This window comes from Aythya marila (genome assembly GCF_965140915.1).
Source record: "Aythya marila genome assembly, chromosome: 7".
NCBI lineage: Eukaryota > Metazoa > Chordata > Aves > Anseriformes > Anatidae > Aythya > Aythya marila.
The window spans coordinates 9,898,027-9,904,026 of NC_139048.1; positions in this window are offsets into that span (position 1 = coordinate 9,898,027).

Genomic DNA, 6,000 nt, shown 5'->3' on the forward strand with positions numbered 1-6,000 from the left:
GGTGTATTTTGAAATCATTTTTCAAAAAAGCTTATATTACTACTAGATTCCTGCAGATTTCATGTTGGTTTTCTGTCTTTTTAGGCTTAAAAATATAATTGTTTCTATTTGTTACTTCTAGTAAACCCAGCTTGTTATTAAGAAAATCAGAAAAAACAAACAAACAAAAAAAACCAGCCCTTGGGTGGATCATGCTATCAATGTCAGGCTCTAAATAGGAATTTTAAAAATAGTGAATAATGAAGAAATACTTTTTGTTTGAAAAACTAATGTAAAGCAGGAAAACAAAAATTAGCATAATTTGGATTGACCATCCAGTTCTGAGAGAAAACTGTAGAGGTGTCAGTGATCTAATTGTGCCTTAATTATCTGTCTAATGGGACAGGGATACTTTGGAATAGGCAACTAGGCATCAGAAGTATCCATGAAAATGATGCAAAGAATATAAAAGATGATAGAATAAATAATTTCTGTGTGTGCCCAATACTGCGATGTCTTACAATTTAAGATCCCCAAATTAATGTACATTGATTTGAACAGCTCAAAATATGCTGTAAGAGCTAATCAATCCAAAAGTACTTATGAGCAATAATTCAGTCAGCTGGTGAACTAAATGAGTGCTAATGATGAGAGATGAAGACTCCCTACTTTTGTGAGCCATTAGGTAGATTCTCTAATCTGGTACTGAAGGTAATTGTCTACCAATACATATGAAATAATAAAATGTGAAAAAAAAAAAAAAAAAAATCAGCCCAGCAAGTATTTGATGGGAATTTCCAGAAGCTACTGAGATCGTAAAATTGAAGGTAATTTGTTGTTGACCTTTATATTGGCAATTATGTTTACAAATATCACCTTTTAAAAGAAGGGACAGGTCATACTGTCAGGGCCCTGAGGGCATTAATAGCCCTTAGTGTTTTTGCCCAGCCTTCCCTGGGACCTTTTTCACCCCTGTCATTTCAGATCAGCCCAGGGCTGTCAGTCCTTGTCTGTAGATGTGCCTGTCTATGACCTGCATCCTGAATGGACCTGGACCTGCTCTGTAGGTAGTTTTTATGCTTGATGGACCCACAGGAATATCTTGTACTCTTGCCTCTAGACCTGCTTTTCTTTCCTTGTCTTGAAATTGGAGAGATGTGGATTTGTTGCATGGAACACTCATTGGGTAAGGAATTGGCTGGATGGTCGTGCTCAAATAGTTACGGTCAACACAATTGTGCAAGTAGACACCAGTGACAAGTGGCATTCCTCAGGGGTCAGTACTCGGACCAGCACTGTTTGACATTTGTTGGTGACATGGACAATGAGATTGAGTGCATCCTCAGCAAGTTTGCCGCTGACACCAAGCTGTGTGGTGCGGTCAATACGCTGGAGGGAAGAGATCCAAAGGGACCTTCACAGGCTTGAGAGCTGGGCCAGTGCGAACATCCTGAAGTTCAACAAAGCCAAGCACAAGGTTCTTCACATGGGTTGGGACAATCCCAAGCACAAATATTGGCTGGGTGGAGAATGGAGCCAGTACCTAAAGGGGGCTACAGAAAAGCTGGGAAGGGACTTTTTACAAGGGAGTGTAGTGATAGGACAAGGGACAATGACTTTAAACTAAAAGAGGGTAGATTTAGATTAGATAAAAGGAATAAATTCTTCACTCAGAGGGTGGTGAGGCCCTGGCACAGGCTGCCCACAGAAGCTGTGGATGCCCCATCCCTAGAGGTGTTCAAGGCTAGGCTTGATGGGGCTTTGAGCAACCTGGTGTGGTGGGAGGTGTCCCTGCCCATGGCAGGGGGTGAAACCAGATGATCTTTAAACTATTTAAAGCTGCCTGTAGTATCTGGAAAGAATGGGAAGTTTTTGAACTATTTTAAGTTTAAAGGGATGAGAAGGAAATAGTCAAATAAGCATTTTACTCTGGTGTTTCACAGGAACAGCAAGTTAATTAAAAAGTGACATTTGCACAACAAAATGATGTTTCTAGAAACAGAGACACAATGAAATAACTAGGCAGAATGAGAGGAAGGGAAATCAATCCTTCCTTCCCTCTTTCCTTTTTTCCCCCACACTAAAACTTCATCTCATTGTTAGTCAAACACCAAACATCAAACACACAGCTTTCTTGTCCATGGCATAATTAATGATGAAACACTTCTGACAATATTTCTGCTTGCTCAGCACCAGCCAGTTGCTTGTGCAGCTTTCCTGAGATGTTGGAATTCATCTCTTCAAACCCAGATGATGATCCCTCTATTAGAAAGGTGGAGAAATGCAAGTTTCTATGTCCTCTGTTTGCAGCTGTTGGAAGTTCTTCTGAGTTCTCTTCATCTCTCACAAGGGGAAAATTACAGGTATAGGAGAGTTAGGCTGTGTATCTTTGTCACTACCGGCTATTTATTATTATTTCATAGCAGAGAAAGATAATCTTTGCTTTTAATTTAATTATGTTAGATTCCTAAACGTGACTTAATACGTTAATGGGAGCTCGCACTGAATCTCTGTTACAGTTTCCTGACTCTTTGGGCTCAAGCACTTATGAAGATTTAGGTGATTTGTTTCAAAATCCATTCCTCTGTGGACTGCTCGTTTTTTTTTTTGTGATGTTTAATGCTGTACTAATTCCTACTTGCTGCACAATGTGCTAATTACTTTTGAAAAGGATTTCACACTTTACTGGGGAAATAAAAAAGAAATTGTTTCAGGTACTACGTAGAAAAATAGTGTGGACAGGATGGTGACTGAAGATTTGCCCATTAAAGCATCAAATTGATCCTGGTGTCGCTTTAACTGCAGCTGTGGCAAGAGCCACCAAAGGATTAAACAAAAGAGACTTTAACTGTTGCAATTCAGGCATGAAATTCCAGGTGCATTGAGTTTAATATATGCTTATTCAGAACACTGGGAATCAATTAGCTGGGTGTCCATACATATGGTCTCAGTTTGCTTGAACATATGATCTCTTAGTATGTGGGCATTTGGTTTATACTAATCTTGGCTTAATTGTTGCTTTTGCCTCCTTTCTGGGGATCAGCCTTGTAGTTTAAAAGATGTATGGGCTCTACAGCCAAAATCAGGCTCTGTGATGGGCTTTATGGTAAAAATTTCCTTATCCAGAGGTGAGTTTCAAGGCGTACAAAAAGACTGTCAATGACCAGAATGAACAGCTCTGGATTCAGCAGGCTGGATCCAGAAAGCTGATCTGTGAAGCCACAGGAGCAGATGTGACTCCATGCAGACCTTGGGAGATCAAGACCAGGCAGAGGGTGAACTATACATACATTGAATCTAGTCCCTTTCTGAGGCATGAAACATGGGAAAGGATGCACATGCACAGAGATTTGGTTTTGTTGCACTGTTGTGCTTAAAACACTTGCTGATAGCTGTGGCATTTACAACTGAGGCACTGCAGAAGCCCCATTTAAAGGTGATGGATATCGGTCCTATCTACATTCAACAGGAAGAAGACATCTGTTTGCCCACGTTGGCTAAAGTGATCATTATCACCAATGCATGAAATATACCTTCTGCTTTATAATAAGTTTTTCCCTAGAAGCAGTCTCAACATGAAAGATATGAGTCTTCAGCTGTATTTCAGATGCTGAAAGGCTCAGGTATGCTGAGGTCTGTTATTAATGGTTTGATCTGCTGCACCTGGAATAACAATGCACAAGGGTCTGCTGTGCATTTAAGTTTCTCTGTTGAATGTTAAATTATCTACATCAGCTCAGGCAGTGTGCAAGCAAGCTGATGCATTTCTATCATGTCATCAAAGCAATGCACCATATTTGAATTCTGCAGCAGTAAAAACAGACCCCAAAAAAGCCACTTGTCTTAAGTAATGCATCGTGTGTCACGACTATTCTTATAACTGATGGCATTGCTGTTAGTTTTACTACAATATTAACCAGTTTATATTAATTTTCAATTTTGTTTTGTAGTTCTTAAGTGAACTTCACATTTGCCAGATAATATCCAGAACACAAAATGCTATTTAGTAGAAAACAGCAATAAAATTACTGTATAACTTCCTGCATGTGTGTTTTAATTAATCAAAGAAAATATTCTGAGTGGAACATAAAACAATTAATTCTGACTATGAGACAAAGGTGAAATATTTAACTACTCTCTTAGGTAAGCACAAGGAAAAAAGCATGAAGCTGAAAAAAGAGAGATTAAAGAACATTTCTCTGTAAGCATAGGGAAAGCTTCAAGGGGAAGATAACTGAAAAAGAGAGTTGGTGGGTAGAGCCCAGGAGAGAAAAGATTGCTAACAACATTTTGAGAGTTTTAGTGTTTGATTTCTGTGAAAAGATCTGCATGTAAAACATGGAGATTGATCCTAAGCAAAACCAAATTGTCTGATATTGAAATGCTTGTGCTATTTTTTACTATATAGAAAGAAAGCATAAATAAAAGAAAATATTTTAGTGGATACCAAGAAAAAAACATGTCATCATTCTCACAGTTGGGGGACTTGAGGTTTAATCTGAGATCCAACTGAAAGCAGGTGGGGGCATGCGTTCATGGATACAGGGTCCTAAAGAAACTGAATCATTTCCAAATGTGTTTATAACTTCAGGACAGGTAAATTAAAAGTGCAGATATCCTTATGGTTTACTTAGGTCTGAAGCACAGGAAAATCTGTAGAAATACTAATGTTGTCTTTGGAAGACTTACAAGGACACATAAAATATTTCTCCTGTAAAAACCACTCATGTTTTATCAACATTACATTATGCACTTCCCACTGTTGGTGTGCCTTGGTCTCAGATTAGTTCATTGTTCTCACCTGCAAAATGACATACACACACACATACTCCAGGTGAAGCCAAGTTCCTAGCTTAACAAGCCAGTACACCACAGAGGATAAAATCTGAAGGAAGAAGCAGAAGCTTTTTTTAGACTGTGGAAGATGACTGTATTTTCATTTGGGCTGTTAGGAGAAGAATGTGCTCTTTGGACAAGGTCTGGTTAAATGTAAGTGCTTTACAATGCCTTGGTGGGGTGAAATTAAAAAGGTGATGTGGGTGGAATTTACCTGAAAACATTATAAGCCTGAAGGGTTTTTGTAGCTACAGACTTCTGAAGATGTGTGTAAGTTACAGCTGTGGAATGTTGAATTCCTGAGATGCAAGCATTGTGTCTTAACTAAGTGATGGTGGAGAGCTGCGGGTAGGTCAGGTTTAGTCTAGAGGGAAACTAGCAATTAGATTTTGCTGTTGAAATCCACTCAAAGGATGAGTTTAGGAATCTCTTTACCTAGTCTCAAAAGATTAATGTGTAAGGTTCTATATATGCGTGTTTCCTACCTTGTTAAATACAGGCCTGGTTTGTTTCTTCCCTAATTACTATAACATTTTCTTCAGAAGCTGACTTAACTTGTAGGCTGTATTGCTCTATTTTGAGCCCTGCTTTCTTTGGGCTGTGTGTGCTGGGCTAACTCTCTCACAAGAGATTTTACTACCTATTAGAGCTCTAGCAGGCCTGAAATGTAGATGCATCAAAGCAAGCATTGAGGCTTTTTGCTTATTTCTTAACGTAGCAAAGATGCTGCAACTAAGACCTAGTTATTTCCAGGTGCTCTACGTAAAATGTAATTATATTCCTGTAGAGTTACTGTCTGCCTCTCTGTATTGCCCCACAATAGGGACTAAAACTGCCAGTGATGTGAGGGAGTCCTAGGTTTTCTCCTGGAGACATTTTACCCCAGTAAGATATACTCATTGATATAGTGCTGAGCCTCAGTAAAATACCTCATTGGTAAGGGGATGTGGATGTTACTCAAGGCAATACAGATGAACATACCATTTCAGCTCTTTCAGATCTTTATGTTAGGGTAGTGCATCAGTGCTCCTGGAAGGGAGATTTCTTTTAGATACATTGTTTAGAGAAGGCATGGAATCAAACTATCAACAAAACCCGTGTCAGGAATGTCACAGAATCCTCCAGTTGTCCTGCATCCTTTTATTCTTTCAGGAAGGGAAATAAACTGTTACGGAGTCTGTGCTA